Below are 22058 nucleotides of genomic sequence, written 5' to 3' on the forward strand. Positions count from 1 at the left end.
ATCTTTACCAACAGGATTTTCCTGTCTGAGTTTACAACACATTTAACTGAATTGCATCTTTGAGGTGTCTTGATCCAGCCTGCATAGTCCACTACAGTGGTACCTCGGGTTACAGACGCTTCAGGTTACAGACGCTTCAGGTTACAGACTCCGCTAACCCAGAAATAGTACCTCGGGTTAAGAATTTTGCTTCAGGATGAGAACAGAAATTGCATGGCGGTGGAACGGTGGCAGCGGGAGGCCCCATTAGCTAAAGTGGTGCTTCAGGTTAAGAACAGTTTCAGGTTAAGAACGGACCTCCGGAACAAATTAAGTTCTTAACCTGAGGTACCACTGTAGTTTGAAATCTAAGAGCAGGACTTGATTGTTGCTAAATCCTGGCACCCAATTTATCAACGTATCTTCTGAAATCCAGACTAATTGAATCACAACAACTGTTTTGTGCCTAGGTGACCAGAACATGGTTCCCTTGCACCAATGGCAACAACTTACCATTCAGGACCCCCCCTTTTTTTTGCTTTAACATAGTTAAAAGCAGCTTCCTATGTTCCTGAGTCAGCCCATTGGTCCATCCAGCTGGGTGTTGTCTATCTACACAGACAAACAGTGCCTCTCCAGAATTTCAGACTGGGGTCTCTCTCCAAGCCCTACCTACAGATGCCAGGGATTGAATGTGAGACCTTCTCTACCCACTGAGCTATGGCCCTTCTTCTTTTAAAGGTGGCAGCAAGGCAGTAGATAGATAGGACGGCCTCACAAAACTCTCTCCCCATGCTCTGCGATGATTGCTGATTGTAGAGACAAATACCTGAGGAGTAGCTCGATATTCCTTAAGCATTGGAGCTACTTCTCTGACTGTTGCGGCCTCCCCTTCACCCTCTGCTCGCCAAGCCTCGGAGCCTTTTCCCTTTATGTACCTTTCAAAGTCTTCCTCTTCCATCCATCTCTTGTGGGGAAGCAACACTAGCCAGGCTTGTCATCCTCGCTTACATCACTAACGCCCCTTTGGCCTGTTGCAAACAACTCCCCTTAAGCCAAAAAAGTAGCGGTTCGCTCAGCACACACATTTATATGTACAGTATATATATATATATATATATATATATATATATATATATATATCCTATGGCAGTAAATACCTAAGCACGAAACATGAAAGGCTGTAGGCAAGAAATACCTAAATAGGAAATAAGGGCACCTTGGGATGACTGCTTCATGAACTCAAACTCTTTATCACCCCTCCCTAACTCTCCACACAACCCTGCTTGTTCTTTATCTGTCATTCGATGTACACCTGTAACGTCCTGACAGAATCCATTATGAGTGTGAGGCGCATGCATAGGGATCCAAAGCTGTATGAAACCATTCTCTGAAGTTATTTCAACCCCTCCTCGCCTAAAAATTCATGAGCCATGAAGTGCACCAGAGAGGACAAGGAACATGCACACAGCAAGGAAAAAACAACCACCTTGAAGCAGATCTGTGTCAAACTGTGCTTTTGGTTTTGAACTAGGGAGGGCTCTGACCGTAGTCCATTGCGCACAGGTGGTGCTGTGGGTTTGAGGGTCAATGGACACTGCTCATTCCCCCCAATAAATCATATTTTCTGAAACACATGTGTTAAATACCTTTGGGAAGTCCCAACACAACAGAGACGAGTGATATAAATAAATGCTTTTTAAACCAGAGACTCTTCCTATTTTTTAATCTGTTTCCCTCTGACATTTAAAAAACTGTTTTAAAAAGGAGGGGGGAAAGAGTGAAATGTGACTTGCTATCATAGTCTCCCATCGCTTAAGGAATATTGAAAGAAACATCCTTTAAAATGAAAATAAAGGGTTTGCTATAATTAATTTGTTTCAAAGGTCTGCATGGCTTAAGGGACTAAGCTTTTCCAGTGTTTTCAGGAAAGGTGTTTGGGAAGCGTAGGAATAAATGGGCACGATTTAGCCCAAGTTTACTTTGACACCCTATTGATTCTAATAGGAATGAAGCATATGTTGGATCAGCCTGCGGTCTTTACTTTGGGAAACTTCCACAAGCTACAGCATAATTTCTATGGCTCTATATATTGTAAAGTCACACGGGTAACGCACACGGTCTATCAAAGTTACCAGTATTCCAAGTGTGGTTGCCCCATAGACTACATAAAACTGATATTGACAGTTTTATTTTCAATCCCTTTCCTAATGATCCCTGACACGGAGCTCACTCTTTTCACAGCTGCTGCACACTGGGTCAACATTTACATCGAGCTATCAAGCAAGACTCCAAGATCTCTTCCCTGGTCGCTCACCCTCGGTTCAGACCGTGTAAGCATATGTGCGAAAATAGGATTTTTATTTTTTTTAATGATTTTTAAATATTTGCTCACACTGAATTGCAGTTGGCATTTTCATGTGCGTTTACACAATCTGGAGAGACCTTTCCCCCACTCCTTGCATTCTCTTTTTGTTCTTTCCACCCTGAACAATCTTGTGTTTCCACCAAACTTGGCCACCTCATCACTCAGCCCTAATTCCAGGTCCTTTATGACCAAGTTTTAAAAAACAGCTCCCAGTGCTGATCCTTGGAGCTGTGTGTATGTGGAAAACCCTACTTCTTACATCAATTCATCAGGGGTGGCCAACTCCCAAAAGACTGCAATCTACTCACAGAGTTAAAACCTGGGGGGATTCAGGTCAAAGTTGTTGAGATTTTTTTTTAGGGAGGGGGGCAGCCACATTTTTGGGGCATGCTGGGAAAAATGTTGAGCTTTTTAGGGGAGCCAAAATTGTTGAGCTTCTTTTGGGGGAGCCAGTGATCTACCACAGACGTCGAGATGATCTACCAGTAGGTCACGATCTACCTGTTGGACGTGCCTACATTAGGAGATCTCTTCATTTGTTCCTTTTCTCTGCTTTTCAGTCTTTAACCATAAACAACAAAAGAGGCTTGTAGCACCTTAAAGACTAACACATTTATTATGGGATCAGCTTTCGTGGACTTAAGTCCATTTTGTCAGATGCATGAAGTGAAATGAAGTTGGCAGGTATATAACAGAGGAAAATGGGAGATAGGAGTTGAATGGCAATTGGATGCAAGAATTACAGAGAGTGACTATTAGAGCTTAAGTAGATGTTAAATAGACCCTTTACAGCGGAAGATTGGTGATAATTGCTGAGATCATTGTATTAGTAGGGAAGGGATCCATTTGCAAGAAACAATCATAGATAGCACAGATATCCCAGTTTGGTTTAATGATTCATAAGAGGACCTGTGCTCTTATCCCATAACTGCTAAGCTTCATTTTCTAGCAAAAGTGAACTGCAGATCAAACGGACAGCACATGAATTATAGCAAGAAAACAGATCAAATAATTAAATACTGCTAAAAGCTTTATTTTCTTAAACTATTTGCAAGCATCACCCCCCCCCCGTCTCTTTCCCATGCTTCATTCCAGCATAATCTTTGATCATATGTAATGACACCTCACTGATATCATTACAGTGGCATATTTGTTTTAATGGCCGTTGCCATTCCTGGCTAATCATTGACACTTGCGTGGCATAAGAAAACTGTCATTCACAGAGGGAATTGCCAAGGTCTATAAAGAAGCCAAGTTTTCCAGACCATAATAGATACCCCCCAAACGTACTTGAGTACACCCTTCTTGTTATATAAGCCTTTGAAGAAGGATTGAGGTGCAGCACTGTATACTGATGTAGGCCATTTCCCTCCTCTTAATGGTATCGTAATACCCAAATGTGAAATAATCTCAGCTAACAGCCACCATAAAATATTTTTTAAGAGTATGTTTTATGGGAAAAGCAGCTGAGTTGGAATGAGCGCACACAGCCCAAGCATTGCTTTGTATACTAATTATCTACATCAATGGATGTGCGAATGGGCTCAGGGCACTTTACCTGCTGGGCTGAGCAACTTGCTTGTAGTCATTCGGCGTCGGCTCTTCCTGTGGGCACCTGACTGTTCTGTGCATCCCATCACATTGAGTTATGTCACGTTATGTCACATCATAGATGAGACATGACCCAATGTAACCTGACACACTGCCAGTGCCTGCATTGCACAGGATCAGAGAGCCACGCAAACGGGGAGGAATTCTTGTCAAGGGTGGCGAATTCAGCCCTGCTAGCCAGGATGCTACAAGTCCTGATCAGTGTGTCCATTAGCTTTGTTGAAATAGTTGGCCAATTCCCGAGATATAAATACAAGAATTTTCTCTGCTTGTGTTTATTTACAGCACTTTGAAAACAATAATCTCCCCACTACTTCATCTAAATGAAATGGCAGCACAGCCAATAAAGCAGATATAGAAAACAAAGCCAACTCTCTGCGTATTAATAATACACATTTAAGATTTATCAGCTGCTCTCCCTCTTTCATTCTTTGCTATGTCATTGTGTCTAACAGCTGTAAATACAGATGTCTGATAAAACTTTGATAAACAAACCCATTACCTTTGAACTGGGAGCAGGGGAAGGACTATAAATTCCAACTATCGTTTAAATATAAACATTAAGCTAAAAAAATAATAATGTTTTTTTTGGGATGGGGGATCTGATGCTCTTGTTTCTCAGATGATATTTTGTTAAGTGTGTTACCTTCAGGTCACAGGATGAATAAAGGTGAGTATTATAATATAGGTCTTTTCTCCACCTAGGGGATAAAACTTGAGTTTGGACTATTCCACTGCAGTCTGACTGCAGGTGGCAACAGTCTATCCAGATAGAAACTAGGTGTCAGGGACAAAGGTTTCTTGTCCAGGTTATTCCTTGACTTATCTATTGTCTGTGTACATTTTTGTACGATGCATTTCTGCTGTGTTAACCACCTTCACACTAATATAGACCATGGGTAGGCAAACTAAGGCCTGGGGGCTGGATCCGGCCCAATTGCCTTCTAAATCCGGCCCACTGATGGTCCAGGAATCAGCGTGTTTTTACATGAGTAGAATGTGCCCTTTTATTTAGGGTTATTTGTGGGGCATAGGAATTCATTCATTATTTTATTTTTTTCAAAATATAGTCCGCCCCCCGCCCAAGGTCTGAGGGACAGTGGACCAGCCCCCTGCTGAAAAAGTTTGTTGACCCCCGATATGGACACACGTTTCTCATCTCAGTGCAATGAGAACTAGGCCAGTGTCTTAGGTAAGAAAGGTGCATAATCATACCTAGGGTCACTTGTGCCCTTGGCAAGATGCTGTACACCCACCCACCCACACCACACCATCCAGCGGCGGTTCAGGCTTCCCTATTGCTATTTCCATAACATAACATATTCCCTATTGCTATTTTCACGACAAAAAAAAATCACACGCTTTAATTGCATTCATGTAATTGATGTCACATGTTAATTCAGTCCTGCCAGGCCCAAAGAGCCACTGGGTCCAGCAAACTGCAGAGAAGCCATGATAAACCAAAATGGATTGAAACAGTGGAAATGTGTTCACCTCTGTACATAGAGAGGCTCACCACAGGTCACTGATAATGGCTTCCTGATACGCAGGCTTTATTATTATTTTAAAATTATTTATTTAACTTCAGCCCTTGTGTTGGCTTTTTACCTAGTTCTTTATTGGCTCCATTCATTGTATTATGTATTTCTTTTCTGCCCCTATACTGAGCCTGGCGCTGCAACACACCATTTCATTTGTTTCAGTTTTGGATTTTGTGATCTTTGTTGCTGGCTCAGTTTCACCAAGCGGGCTGTAATTCCTGATCCAGATTTTACAACATCTAGTTAGTCCCTAAGCAGTTCTGCCTTTTTATTCACGTTGTCGTTACAATTCTATTGATTTGTTTATGTCCCACCTTTCCTTCAAGGAGTTCAAAGTGGCATACATGGTTCTCCTCCTTCTCCATTTTGTCCGTGAGGTAATTTAGGCTGAGAGATTGTGTACTGGCCCAAGGTAACCCAGCAAAGCTTCATGGTTATGTGGGGATTTGAACCCTAGTCTCCCAGTTCCCAGTTCAGCACTCCAACCACTACACCACCATGGCTCACATTATCTTGAAAGCCATGAGTTTGTGGAAGGAGAAATTTCACACACCCGGCCCCACAGACTTCTCCTGCAAGTGGGAGGACCCTCTAGAATAGGATTGGGCATGGAGGTTTCTGGATGAAATTGCCACAAAGTGGGCAAAGGCATCTTGCCCATGTAGAGCTCTGCTCTAGCGTATTGCTTATTTGCCCATTTTGAGAAGATCCTTTTTGAGCTCTTTGTAGTGCACTTGGATTTTTACTGTCCTGAACAATTTTGTGCCATCTGCAAACCTGACTGCCTCCCTGCTCATTTTGGTTTCCAGATCATTGACGAGCAAGTTAAATAACATTGTTCCCTCAGGGAACCCGGTGCTTACTTCCCTCCATTGTGAGAACTGTCTGTTGAATTTCCTATGGAAATCAATGTGAAAGCCCCCTTCTCTATTCATTTACATGACACTGAGTCACATTTTGCTCCATGATAGCTACTTCCAAGTGTGTGTGTGTGTGTGTGTGTGTGTGTGTTTGCACATAGGATTGCAGCTTTGAAATGTACTTAACTTTGGCTGGACTGTGCCCAAAACCCACATCCAAATCACCAAATTTGCTTGAGATAATTTTTACGTAGCTATTTAAGCATGGGATATATGCATACATTTCTTTCTTAATTCCCCAGCCAAATTCTTAAGCAGGTAATGACAAGAGAATTGCTTTCTCCTCCCTTTGGATAGTGGAGCTGATGCCGTATCGCTAGCTTCATTTCCACAATTTGGTGTCCAATATGCAATCTGATCACACACCTCGTGTTTTGTGAGTCGTAGTCATGGCGTTAAATTGAATCACAAATCCTACATTAGACTGACATAAATCTGATTTTGGCCTGAACTTGGAGTGTTTGAAATACCAAAACGCTACTCACTGATCCCTAATGAGAAGTAATCAAAGAATTTAACCAGCAGTACAAACACTTACACATTGCTACAGATGTAGCCAAATTGACTCAAAGTGGTTTGCTTTTCTGTATGAAAGATGTGTGCAAATATACCTTACTGACATTTACTCTGTTCTAATGGAATCTATAAAGAGGGAGAGAAACCATGGTGTCTTTGTTCTCCAAAGGGATACTTGTTCTTTCAACATACCCTACTTCTGACCTTCCACAATGGCATAGCATGCTTATGGAATGCAATACACAATGCTGTATAATACAATTTAGAAATTAACCAAGCTACAGGAATACAATTTGGATAGCTCCCAGCCCGCCTGCTTTTGCCACGTTCCAAACACCCATCATTTGTTTGAGGTTCCTTTCTCTCGTCTGTTGCCAGAAAACCAGCTTGGCAACTTTTGCTGCCCAAAATGATCCCATCTATCTGATCTCGGGGCTTGTGATTATGTTGTCTTTTTAAAATCTCCACTTCAAAATGCCGAGAGACAATATAATTTAACACTGGCGTGGGTAATGACATGCTCTGGGAAATAAAGATACCTAGAAGATCAATGCCATTTCTCCAAAGTAGCAGGGGATTATGGGGGGCGGGGAGCATAGAAATAGGACTGAAATCAACTTTGGCTGCGTTTGCAAAGCCTGTTTTCTGAATGTGTATGAGGAGCAGGAAGCGAATGGAAATGTTCTAGGTGTGCACAATTTAACAGACAAGGAAGTTTCCCCGTTTTTTCATTCTTTTCAGTCAGGGATGCTGGCTTGCTGCAAGGAAGGGCTGTAGCAGAGGACCCATGATGTGCATGTTAAAGATCCTAGGTTCAGACTCTGGCATTTCCAGTTATGGCTGGGAAAATCTGTCTGTAGAGAGCCACTGTCAGTACCATGTCAGATGGATTCATAATAGACATTTTGCTGTGCTTTTATTATGCTGGAAGCTGCCCAGAGTGGCTGGGGCAACCCAGTCAGGTGGGGCATAAGTAATAAAAATAAATAAATAAATAAATAATTCATACATTATTATTATTATTAGGCTTGATATAAGGCAGCTTCCTATGTTCTGTCTGCCACATGGAATTCTGAAATCTTATTGTCCAGTTTCATAATCAGGGTTCTGCAATACACTGCACTACTTGAAATGACATCAGGGTGATATGGAATGCAGAGTGATGTAAAAGAGCAAGGTAGAAACTGGGTAGGGCAAAGAGATAGAAATACATAATATTACTGGTTGTATTTCTGTTCTGTTGCTCAGGACAGTCAAAAGGTTTGTCAAGGGAGAATCTCTCTCTCTCTCTCTGTCTTTCTCTCTTGGCAGATGGAGAGACTTGTTCACTTGTCACACTGAACACAGGTACAGGTTGTTTCTACAGATGTAGAAGTGTTTTGTATGAAAGAGTGTACACAGGTTGATTTGTACAGCTCAACCACTGTTTACACAGGTACACAGACTGTACACTTGTTGAATGTTACATGCGAATATCTCTATAAGCCAACCACGGTAGACAGGGGAAAGAGGGGTGATAGGAACACATCTCCAAAATGAGCACAATTGTTGGTGGACCACTAAGCAGCACTAGCAGTGCAGGATCTACGAGAGCTATACCTGACCCTTATGATCCCAATACATTGCCATAGAGACCAGCAACATATTTTGGGGTGTATAGGATCCTGCTTTAACATCAGGGTTGCTGTTTTTGCTCAGGCACGGCAATCAATAAACCCATTTCTAAACACTTCCGTGTTGGCATAGCATGTTTTGGGACTGAGTAGTGAAAGGGTTTTTGCCATACGACCTTTCACTCTTTAGATATTTTTCTCAGTCACTTACCAGAGTGCTCTCTCAACAGATGGAGGGATACTGTTAGTTGCATCAGCTGAGATTGGCTTGATAGACCAAGCTTGAAGTCAACAATGTTTTTCACTTCCATGGGTGCATCTAGCACAGCAAAGGATTTTTGTACAATTGACTGAAGTGGGAAATAAGTTTCCTTAAGTGTATATTGAATTGTACCCCCAGGACTTGATTCAGAGAAGCTGGCATCGCTCAGGGGGGTTACTTAAGTTAACATGTCTGAGAGTTGTTTGTCAATGATGCTTCTTACATCAGTCTTCTAAAGGGTATGATTTGGGGAACAAGGCATTAGTAATAATGTTACAGAAATCCATAACTGCTACATTGAGAATATGAATCTGCCCAGTGGGTGATGTTATGCAGTAGTTCAAGCCAAGAGTCATTTACCTCTTCTTTGATTGTCATCTGAGCTTGTGCATTTTGTTCCTGTGATGGCAGTTGGGTGGGGAAGGCTTTGGGTGCCTGTTGCTCTGCTGCTGGTGTCATCAAGAGCATGTGATGGGGGTCTGAATTCAGAACTGGGCTTGGAAAAAACCAAACCATTTTCCAGTTCCTTTAGTTTGCCAAATCTGTTTTGGTTTGCCTGATCCAATACCGAATCATGCCACAGAGAGTTTGGTCCATGTGTAGTTATTAATAGCTTACATGGTCAAGATCGATGCTTAGTCATCACCTGTAGAATTCTAGAGTCAAGGACCTGGAAATAACTTAGAAATGTAGTAGACAGAAGGGCTGCCAAAATGAAAGCAAGAACAGCCCACAATTTGAAGAGCGTAGCACTAAAAGCATGAAGGGGGGCAAGTTAAGGGAGAGAGAAGGGAACAGATGAGTACCCTTAGGCAGCTTTGAAGGTGAATGGTGTTTCTGGAGGCAAGCTGTTCTGGGTTGTGAGACCTTTAGCCAGGATATGGAATATTCTTGAGTCGCAGTTGCCTGCAGTTGTGGAGCCCCAGGAGGGGATTAGGGTGGAGGGCTTTCCTACTCACCAAAAAGTGAGGTGCAGCCTTTGGGGCCTTGTCGTGTCCCCTTGGCATGGATAGAGTTTGGCTCACCCAAGCTGGCATTTGGAGATTAGCTTCCCACACTCTCATTTTGCCTGCAGATGCTCTTAATTACACATGGCCTGAGTCCAGCCCTTTTTATGTGTCTTATCTTTTTATTCCTGGGTCTGATCACAGATTGGTGAAATGAGTAAGATGATAAAGAAAGGCAATTTATGGAAGTTAAAGGAACTAGGACTGTGGCCCATGGAAAGCACTTGTGATTAACCCCCTCTGCATTAATATAGCATTAAAAATATACTACCTTTTCCCCAGCTGCTCAAAACATACATGATTACAAGAGCCTTGTAAGTTAGATGAGTGTAATTATGCCACTATAACAAGGGATGGAGTCAAGGGTGAGGATAAGATAATGGCCTGCCTTGGTCTACCTAGTGAGTCCATGTTACAGAAAGGATAAGGAACCTGAGGTCCCAGAGCTCTTATGGGACTGCAGTTCCCATCAGCCCCATCTGTCATGTCTAGGAAGATGGGCAATGTCACCAAGGAAGTTTTGGAGGGCCACAGTTTCTCTGTTACAGGCTTGTCGTCTTTGCTGGTCTCCTACTGCAGCAACAGCTCTTGTTTATTTCAAATAGTAGCTCAGTGGTTAACCAAGAAAGGTTGTATATATCAAACAGATAACAGGAAATGTGGTACAAACCTGCTCAGATGCTCATGACACAGGTGATTACAACACGATGAAAGGAAATGTTGTAAGGCTCAGCGATACAAGTTTGATGGCATATCACTTTGGAGGGGTGGTGAATCAGTGATAAAGCCAGCATGGTATCATGTTGATGGAATGATAAGCGGCTGCCATCATCAGCTAAACACGACTTCTGATACTATTAAGGCATACTTTAGTTGGGTTTACTGCTTCTTAAATTTGAGCTGGCTGTTGATGTTCCTGTGCTTCACTGTTTTGAGTGTAATTCTCCAAGAAAGGAGGTTAATGAAGACTTTCACTACGGCCATCCTGCTCAGACCAGCTTAGCCTTTTTCTTCCCTCTCTCTTCTATCCAGGACAGCTAAGAGAGGAGAAGCTACATATTGCAAGATAGGCACATGATCTCTGCCAACACCAGCAATGTTAATGCAGGGTGGTATTGGCAGGGGAGAGGAACGCACAACCTGCCCCCTGCCTGATGACTTGCTCACACAAATGCCTCTCCCCAGGTGGATTATGAGATAGCAAATATGGCTAAATGGGGAGGGGTGGTGGGTGGGGAAGGCAAGATTCTAAGTGTTGTATTCAAAGTAGTGTTAAGTAACTCCTAGCAGGAGCAGAACAACTTCCGCTACTGCCATAGTATGACATTGACAGAGTGATAACTTATCCACAGACAACATGTTCATTTCCTCCCCCATCTTGCTATGATTTCTGGCAAAACAGATATTGCAGGGTTTTGTAGTAGCTTGGAAATGTGCCACACCTGTTTCACAGCCACATAGACTCATGGAATGACCCTCAGGGGTCATCTAATTCAACCCCTTGCAAGGCAGGGATCTCAACTATAGCATCCATGACAGATGGCCATCCAGCCAACATTGCAGACAACAATAGCTCTATCATACCTCCTTCATCTTTTTGGACAATTATGGTCTCTGACAAACTTCCTTCAATCAATCAAGCAGAGTGCTGGCCTTTAAGCAGTCTTCAGGGAGCTAAACTGATAGAAGCCCACATGCTCTGTAGGTCTATATCTATCAAATGCTATGATAAGCCCCCAACCTCTCTCACCACCAAGGAAAGTGAATGGAAAGAAACCCCACACAAGTGATGTTGATATCAAACCCCACGCATACACTAAGTAGAAAAATAGAAGCATAAACACCCCACCCCACTCATGATTCCCCTCCCCCTCTTCCCCCCAACCACTACTGCATGCAACACTAATGTCTCACAACAAACGTAACTGATCTACAGAAAACGCAACTTGAAAAAAGAAACGATGCACGTATTTTTGTAAACTAAGAAATCTTTAATTATTTTTTTTAAAATGCTGTAAGTTGCACTGCATTGTTCTTTTAGCAGATGGGTGTCATGGACGATAATCTGAACGATGGCTGTTTTCTTGTTTCTGCTTCTCGTTGTGCCTAAACAAGAAGTGCAGGAGGTAAGTTGGAGGTGTAGAATGACTATCTCTTTTCAGCAACAGAAGTTGATCCAACAACATGTGTCACCTCTACCTACTCCATGTCTGATAACTAAACCACAGGGCAGCTCTGGAGTGATCGGCCGTGTGTGGTTTGCTTCTAGTGATAAATAACCTTTCAAGGTGCCAAGTCCTGCCAATCAGGGCATACGCACTTCAGCTTCCAGCACTTCAGGTAGCGAAGTGGGAAGCACTGAACCTGATATTTGAAAAGTGCACCTACTCCTCCAGCTTGCCCTCAGCAATCCGTCATAACATTGTGCAGCGTCTCAGCTAAGAGAGGAGAAATTGAGCACACACTTTAGGAAAGGAAGCAGGGCTCTCCAAAGCAGGTGATAGCAGGGTGACGTAACGTGAGGAGAAAATAGGGGCTATTGTCAGTTTTTCAATGTGGTGCTGAAGGGGACACACACACACACACACACACACACAGCTTCTGTATGGCAAGTGGCAAACTCCACACATTCCCTCTTCCACATAACTATTAAAAACCTGGGAGTTTGACTCTGTTTTTTTTTGTAATCATATATTTTTTATTCAGTTTTCCAAAAAATAAACACATACATTTCAGTACATAGTAAAACATGTTTTCTTTGTTGTTTTCGTTGACTTCCCACCCCCTTTTCCATGGTGTTTTTAATTCTCTCCCTCTGCTGCAGCACACTGTCTTCTCTTATATCTTAAAAACACTGCTATAATATTTAAGTTCTTCTGTTGCTCATAGTTCAAATCCTGCTTGTGTGTTCATCATATAATAATATTTCTTTAAATAGTCTGAAAAAGGCTTCCATTCTTCCACAAAACCTTTGCCATTAGGTTCTCTTATTTTGGTTGTCAACACTGCCAATTCTGCCTACTCTGTCACCTTACTTATTCATTTGGCGGAAACGTCTGGTTCCTTCCATTTTTGTGCCTAAAGACTCCTACCTGTTGTTGCAACACACACAAACAGCTTAATCATCTGCTTTTGGGACTTATGTCCCCCCCCCCCCCCGGAATTTGCCGCTTGCTCTCCCTGGAGTCAGTGCAGTTATAAAACAAAGGTGGAAAAGCTTTCTTTCAGCCCAAGGGCCACATTTGATCGTGAACAGCCTTCTGGGGGCCGCAGGCTAGTGTCAGCTGAAACCAGAAGCAAAAAAGTGGATGGGGTCAACGGATGTGACCTGCATTCCAGCCAGAAGTCCATGCAGGCAACCAGCAAGCAAGAGGGCATGGGAGGAAGAAACAGAGCTGGGTCAGTGAAGGGCATGGCCTAGGGAGAGGGGCATGACTTAGGGAGGGTGTGCGGCCTTCAGAGAGCCCCAAGAGCTAGAAAGATGGAGAGGCCTGCTTGAACAGTTCAGTACTGCCTACACTGACTGCCAACTGCTCTCCGTTCTTTTCCTAGCCTTACCTGAAGGTGCCAGGAATTGAACCTGGAACCCACTGCTGCTGCTAAAACCTTTGCAAGCCACATCCTCACACTCTGCCCACTTGAGCTACAGCACACAAATGCACACAAACGCACACACTTCATTTCTAATGTCTAAAAATACGGCCCATTCCTAGAGGCCTGCTTCCCGCTTTACAACAGTGCAGCCAGCTCAGCCTCTTGGTACATTTAGTCACTCTGCTTTACACACCCTCGGGACCATAGAGGAATGATAACAGGGTGGCTTTCCTCAGACTTTTTTCCATGAATGTTTGCTCATAATAGCACAATGTTGCCCTTTGTGTCCCTCCCTTTAGGTACGACCTGGGTCCAGCTGACCTGGGAGTTGCAACACGAACCTGTATAAAACATAGCATCTCACGCCCGTTTTGTTGATGAACTCTGGCTGATCTGTTTTATTTCCACATCAGCTGAGGTAATACTGTTCTGAGTGTTACTGCTGGCTGACCTGGAAATAACACAAACAATGTGGACCTCATCCAAAACAAAAACACAAATTGGGAGTCAAGCCCCTTGAAAGAAAATAAAAAAAATTGGCCTGTGGATCTTCATCCCACCTCAACACCTTTGCAAAGCTGTTTTCCCCCCAAGCTCCTGACTTATCACCTATTCACATGCAACCTTTTTCTAAAAGAAGAGACTTTTCTGTCTTCATCCTCAGTGAACAAGGGATGTGCTGACTGTGTTTGTGTGTGACAAAGCGAGACACAGAGAGGTACTACAGACAGAAACAAATGAAGTGAGTTTTCTGTAGATACTCCCCCCTGCCCCCCTGCCCAAATGTGAGAGATGTATTCAGGAATGTTGTGCTTAAATATATCCCTGAATGCAGCATGCACACATTGTGATTCAGGTTGTTAAATGTGTGAGCAGACTTGGGGAGAGGATGTGCTCATGAATCCTCTGTGTGCTTTAGTTAATATACAACGGAGAGTATGGAAGGCATTTTCCAGGGAAAGCTGTTGCAATGCCCTGTTTTCCCCACTCCTCCATGTAGCTTGTGGCCCACCTAGAACAGCTTAGGGTCTCCCTGGGATTCCTCCTTTTCTGAAGAAGCGAACCTCTTGGCGATCTGACACCAGATCTGCTAGACAGATGAGCTGAAAGAGTCACTTTCCTGCAATGATTCAGGAGTTAACTGCACAGACTGTAAGGCAGTGAATCACAGCCAGGTTCTTCAGCTCTGTACTCAGTAGACACGTAATTTTCCTGAAATGCTTGCAAAATCTAAGGTCATGAGATTTCAAGAGAAGAGTTTGGAAACACCAAAGTTTCTGTTCCTTCTTCTTGGACATACTGAACTTTGCCATCCAGCTTCTCTCGAACGGACTTTCCTCCCCCCTCCCCAAACTGTTTCCACATAGCACTCTTTATAGAAAACTGTTTATGGGAGGTGTGGAGGCCACACAGTTTTCACGAAAACCCATTCTGATAGCTGCATAGGTGCAATCCTGTGGCCAAAGTTGGAACTCTAAAGTTGGAAGCATCGCAACCAGGCCATGCTGGAAAGCAGCTGGGATCTAAAAGATCCTAAAATCCCTCAAGCAGAGGAAAGGGACAATTTAGACATGGGGAAACAGAGCATATCTAAACCCCACCTCCTCCTTGCTCCAAGGGGGAGGGAGAACGTGACAGAAGATTGTTTCTCCACTCTCACTTCATTAAAGTAATACAAACCTGTAATGCTTTGACTGAAAAAAATATGGGGAAGCAGAACTTTTAGCAGCTCTTGAAGGTGCTGGGATAGCTCAGTTGGTAGAGCATAAGACTCTTAATCTCAGGGTTGTGGGTTCAAGCCCCACCTTGGGCAAATAAGTCCTGAATTGCAGGGGTAGGGCTAGATGACCCGCGTGGTCCCTTCCAACTTTGCAATTATATATATGTGCATTCATATTTTTCCTCTGCCCAAATGTATTACTTGGGAGAAGCACAAGCCAATGGCACTTAAAGCATGCTGTGGCTATATGCCCAATTTTCTTTCTATAAAGCACCCTCCACCAGTATACACCTTCCGAACATGTGCTAGACTATACTAGGATGGAAAGTTGCAATGTCTTAGCATGAGTCTTGCATCAGGAAGAACCACCATGAGGAGAGGAATCGAGTGAGCGCCATGCCCACCAGCTCTTGGTGCAAGCAATCCAAGGCCAAAGCAGGTGAGACACTCAATGAATGACAGTGAGCAGCACTGCAGTGCTGCCACCACCAGATCTCCAATGGGATATTTTTCCAACTGGAGCTCTACGGTCTCAGAGAAAGTCTGGCATACCTGAGAAATATTTCACCAGGAAAGCTGCAAATATTTGCAAATATCAGGCCTAGTGATCTTCCTTCACGTGGCTGAATTTCACAGCATCCGAATATCTTGCGTGCTTCCTATTTCTTGAAAGGCAGAGGTGAAAGGAAGGTGAAAGGATGTAGAAATAACTGCATGAAAATGCCATGTCTTCAGCAGAAGAAAGGTCCCGGGTCCTTTTCACATGTGACACTAAAAGCACCTTTTGACCTCCAGTAGGCCTCTTTTGGATTGCTAATAGTAGTATACTAATGGATGCAGAAGGGAGCTGCATTTCAACTGAATGCATGTTTCAAACAAGGTAGTTCTTGCACCGAACCTGTAAATGTGGGCACATGAAAAAACCTTCACCTGTGCAACCATCCTTAAGGCTGAATTCTGATGCACATTTGCTTGGGAAGAAGCCTCTTCAATTCAGTTGAACTTTTTTTCATGGCTTGTCAGCTATGCTTGTGCGTGATGATTTCCTCAGGCTTTAGGTTTGACTCAAGGCTTAAATTTTCTGGGTGTATGTGTGCACATTATGCCTCATATGTGCAAAATTCTAGTACAAGTATGGCGGTCCATTGGCCACTCTTGACTGAGTCCAGTGGGCTCCAAGGGGCAAAGTCACGGATTTGCTGCAATGGCAATGGAGTTGTGGCCAATCCACCAGTGGGAATGGGCATGAGGAGTGAAACTGAGCAACTGAGCTGGTTATTCTGAGAGCTGCTTTAGATTATTCCTTGTTAATTATCAGTAAATATCTATGAGGTGTTTTTTTTTAAAAAAAGAAAGATGAAGGGAGTACTGCCAGCCCTAAATACCATTGCACCTCAAATGTGCTTCACTCATGTCAGGCTTGCAAAAATTATGCCCCATTGAGAGAAGACATTCCATGCCTCTTAGATGGCTGTTGAGCTGGAGCTCAATAAATCTGTGTTTTCTACCTACCTGCAAAAAGCTGATAGGAACACTGCAACTTTTCAACGGCGCCTGCAACATGAGCTTCAGCTGCAGTTATTAGTATATGGCGTCTATCACCATGCTGCAAACAGCTTCACCTGTTGGCTTTTTTAATTCACTATTTTGTTAAAGGCACAAGAGGATACCTCACTGTTTATGTTCTGCTCAGCTGGCAACCTTGGCTCATTTCTAATGGAGGGTTTAACAGAGCATTATGCAAGGTGGGACACTTGATGTTTGACAATGCCCCCTGCTATTGCAGATCCCATACTTTTTGGAGGAGGCGCACCCACACATTCAGGAGAAAAGTCACGAGAACCCCAGGTTCCCTGTTGCTGCCTTACTGGGACCCTGGGTTTCATCTGAACAGTTGGGTGTAAATCAGGCCCAATGCACCTGGGTAGTCGGTTCTGCTGTTGTCTGCAGGAGAAACCTGAGGACCTTGCACCCTGAAGCTGCCTTGCCCCCACTATTCAGAAAGCTCAGACCCAAGCAAACAAAGAGAGAGAGACAGAGAGAAATTAAATGCGGAACCTCTCTTGCTACTCTATCAGCAAAGGAGGATATTAACGATAATTGAAATTCACCTCCACGAGGGCAATGAATCATCAAAAAATATCTTTAAAAAAAGAAGCTCAGTGGAAAACAAGGTTGTGCAACCTTAACCAGAGTGTGTCACTGGGCAGTGGAATTTTTAGAAAGGCAGCAGTTTGGGTTCATCACTGTGGTTCGTGATTGCACACACCTGTTCGAGCCTGGAGGTTTTGCAACAACAAAAAATAAGGAAGCTGAACTTCTTTCTTTCTCCTGCACAGTGCAGAAGAAAGCTGAAAACCACAGCTGTTCTAGCTGTTAACAGATAGAAGCAGCCCCTCCTTTCCCACGAATCCTGCTCTTTCTCTCCCCCCCCATTACATAATTGAGGATAACGTTTTCAAAGCATATGGGCCGGAGGTATTATCTCATTAAAACTTTAGGTAGGAAACAATTGAGCATATTCTCACACATTTCTGCTTGGGTCTCTATAACAAATGTTTGTAATTAGGGATGCTATAAACAGTTTATTAAATAATAAATGAAGGGGGGGGGAGAAGCTTGATGAGCTATAGAAGGTAACGGATTTTATGTATGGTGACATGTGAGCCACGGGATGAGGAGTGAACGATTGCTTCTCATTTTCCTGATATTAACTAGTCACTTTGGGCAGTTTAAGTTAGATGCAGGCCACACATCCATTAATGGGCTCATCTTCCAAAAGAAATGAGAGGTTTAAAGTTGGCATTTAAATAAGGAGGAGAAGGGGGAAGAAGATTTACGAGATGGAGTTTTGCCTCCCTAGCTCTAGTCTCTAATAAAAGCTGCTGTTGAATTGTTAAGGTGTGTAATAAAGTATGATCAGGTGTTGCCAGATTAAGGCTGATACTTCTTAAGCTCAGCTTGGTCCTGAGCCAGCAGTGTGTGGCCCAGCAGAAAATCCAGCAGGTGAATTAACTCCTGGCATGGAAATAAAATGAGAAAGTGTGGAGCTCTCTCCTACTGAATCAGACCATTGGTCCACCTGGGCAGTACTGTCTACACTGATTCAGCGGCAAGACAGCATTTTCAGAAAGGACTCTTTCTCAGCTCTACCTGAAGATGCCAGGACTTGGACCCGGGGCCTTCTGCAAGCAAGGCAGACACCAAAGCCCGCCCTTGGGGATCCTGCTACTTGTCACCTGCTAGGCAAGCTGCGTGCCATTTGAACTGAGCTATTTCCCCCAGCTAAACGATGGACGAACCTTCACCTGCTGGATCTCGGCTGCTGTTAAAAGGCACAGTTACAAAAGGTGGCAATTTTGAGGCCAACCCTGACCCTAGCAGGAGTCCCTGGCCTGTAGTCTAATGGGCTGCACAATCTGTCCAAACCATTTGGTCAGGACTTAATTTCTGACATCTGGCAGGTCTGCTTTGCATAACATTAGCGATGAGTTATGGACGCAGCTATCTTTACTGCAGCTCAGCTTTTTGTACATTTCATGTATGCTCTTGCAACATTTTGGCTTAGTTATGTTCGGGTTTATGCTTCATGGTTTATTTTTATTCGTTCATTTGAGCCTATATCCAGAAGCCAGGACTAACAATAAAGAAAGCTGAGCTTTTAAGCATGTGAAAAGTGCATCCAGGAATAAAGGGCAGGCCTTTAAAGCTAGAGGGTATTGCAAGAGGCTACATAAGTCTTTTTAGAAAGTAGCCATTGTTTCCCCCATAAGGCTACGTAGTAAAAACATGCCGTGAAGGTAACATAGAATCAAATAGGCCAGACCAACGTGTCAGCAGAAAGTGTTTCTGTGGATGAACATAAGTGTGGATAGGCTTGCTAATTTTCTCCCTAGTCTTCCCACCCAAAAAGCTGCACCAGGAGCAATGGGGCAGGATGGGTGGGAATAACTCAGTGCATGTGCAAAAAGTTATTAACGCCCTTTGCATCCCTGTGACAGGACAGTAAAAACAATGCCCTCTTGCCAGTTCTAGGCTAGATCACTGTGACTGAATTCACCATTTGGCTATTTATGCTGATTTATACATCTTTATCTGTACATGTGTGGAGAGTGGTTTGGCTCTTTGTGCCAAAGCTGTTGTGAGGATTGGGACAATTTACCATGTTTCTCACATTCTTTGGAGCTGCACTGAAATCAACAACAAAAATTACAGAGTGAAAAACTGGATTTTTAAAATTTTTATTTTGCTGTATCAGTATTGGAAAGTACAATCAGGTGCAATTTACTGCTCTGGTAGTCTAAGACTGTAACTAAATGAAACAATGGAGGCACCATGTCAATCCATCAAGGTTTGGGTTGGGGAATCCAAAGAGGAACTGTGCCATAATGTATTTACGAAAAATAGCAGAACAGTGAGCTAGCTTTAAGATCTCACAGAATTCTTTTTCAGGCTCAGTGCTAAAGAAAATAAATAGGCGAGGTGAGAAAAAGTTGTCAAGAGCTAGATAGAAGTCTCATGTGCAACTTATTATGGTCTCAAGGTTGCGAGTCAAGAAGCATTTTGCAAGCTAAGCTGATAAATTTGTGCTCAGGTGCAAAAGATCACAGAGTGTACCAAAGCATGCTGGGACAAATAACCAATGACCGTTTCCTCCTTTGAAGCAATAAAGCCAACCATTATTTGAATCTGTCACTGTAACTATTTGCTGAGATGCTCAGGCTGAATCCAGCCCTCATACAAGCATAATGCTGCAGCCACCCCAATCTCAGAGCATTGCAATATTCCAGAGGTTCCAGGCATTTATCCAGGTTTGGTGTTTCCTTTTGGGAATGAGGCACAGCAGAGACTGTGGTGTCTTTATAATATGTGGTTTATTTAAACGTATATGCAACCTGAACTTACAATTCAAACCCTCAAAGGGTCTTGTTTCTCCCATAGCAGCAGCTTTGGACTCATGCAGAAACCAAACCTCTGGCTTTCCAGTCTGCATCTTTACTTCTAGGTCACATTACACAGCCTTTCAAGCACCCACAAACTCATAACAACAATGATGGGTGCTATTTCTGGCAGCCTAACTCAAGCCCCCATTTTTGGACTAGGCTTTTTCAGCCCAAGGGAAACCAAAACCAAACCAAAACTGAGCACCTGCTGTCAGTGTATGCAGATATTGTCTCTTGTCAGGTTGGGCAGCTGCCTTTAATAGCACTCAAATAGTTCTTGTCAGTTCTAAAAGTATATTGAAAGATATAGTAGACATAGGATTTTGCAAGGGAGGGGGAAGGAACGAAATCATTTTTGTCCAGTGCTGTACTTACCGTATTTTTCACTCTATAAGATGCACCAGGCCACAAGACACACCTAGTTTTTGGAGGAGGAAAACAAGAAAAAAAATATATTCTGAATCTCAAAAGCCAGAACAGCAAGAGGGATCGCTGTGCAGTGAAAGCAGCAATCCCTCTTGCTGTTCTGGCTTCTGGGATAGCTGCGCAGCCTGCATTCACTCCATAAGACGCACACACATTTCCCCTTACTTTTTAGGAGGGAAAAAGTGAGTCTTATAGAACAAAAAATACGGTATATGTCTACGACCTGTCATTGTTACCGTGCAAACTATTTAAATGGGACCTGGTTTCAAACAAAGACATGTAGGGACTGACTCGGTTTTTGGACTTGGGAGGAATTATTTGCTCTGCATCCTTTCAGGATTGCCCTAAGTGCATTTGGTTTGATCCACACAGGTGGAGCACGACTAACCCCCAATCTATGCTGAAGTTGGCGGTCAGGATGAGATCCAGCTGCATACACCCAAAGTGTCATGATATACATTCCACCACCAACAGTGTTCACTGCATTTACACCAACAGTAATTATTATAATTTAAATAGAAATACCAGATGCACTCTTTATAGTGTGGAAGCCTGTGGCTAGCTGACTTGTTTGCCTTTGATGTCTGGGAGCTGCAGACTGTGGCTGGACCACTGCAAGACCTCTTCTGCTCTCCATTTTTAATGTTTCTTTACTTTTTGGTAAGGCTTAGACCAGACTACTTCTCAGGACTCCTTCCCAAAAAGGACTGGTCTTTGTAAAGTTGGGCGCGTGGCAGTGGTGGCAGCAATAACAAGTCAGTAGAGTGCAAGACCCTTAATCCCAGGGTCGTGGGTTCAAGCCCCATGTTGGATGAAAGATTCCTGCATTTCAGAGGCTTGGAATGGATGACCCCTGCAGTCCCAACTCTACAATTCTATAATTTCTATTATTTCTTTCACCCTCCACATACATAGCTCTACAACTATACGACATACACTATATTCTCTACAAATCTGCAGAGTGGCTTTTAAAGATTTAGACTGCAGTTCTATGTATCCTGGTAGTAAGCCCCATTGAACACGACAAAACGTACTTGTGAACAGATGCTATACAATTGAGTTTTTAAAGCTAAAAGCTATTTGAACAGACTACCTTAAGCACCACATTGTGAAGTTCATTTTATCCTTGATTCCTGGAATCGGTGTTGTCTTTTACGAATGAGGAAATGGCAGTTGCTGTCACAGCATTCCCCAGGCCCTGGGCTATGACTTCATTTGGGTGTTCCCTACCAGCTGAAGGTGGTCATCACATATTACTTTAGAACGATGAACATTGCCAATCATGAGAGGGGCAAGCCTTCAAGCTGTATGGTTGCAGAGCAAACGCTGTGTAACTGATTTAGATGTTTCTCTAATCCACAAGTCACCAACCTTTTCGGGTCAGTGAGCACATTTGGAATTCTGAGTAACTTCCGTGAGTGCCAGTCACAAAATGGCTGCTGTGGGATGTGGCATAAATGGCTTTTATAAATCGAAGAGCAAAAGAGAGAGGCAGAACCACATAATGATGTGGGCAGTAGTTTAGCCACTCCTGAAAAAAAACAAAAAACCCTGCTCC

Source organism: Podarcis liolepis (genome assembly GCF_965112155.1).
Source record: "Podarcis liolepis genome assembly, chromosome: 1".
Taxonomy (NCBI): Eukaryota; Metazoa; Chordata; class Lepidosauria; order Squamata; family Lacertidae; genus Podarcis; species Podarcis liolepis.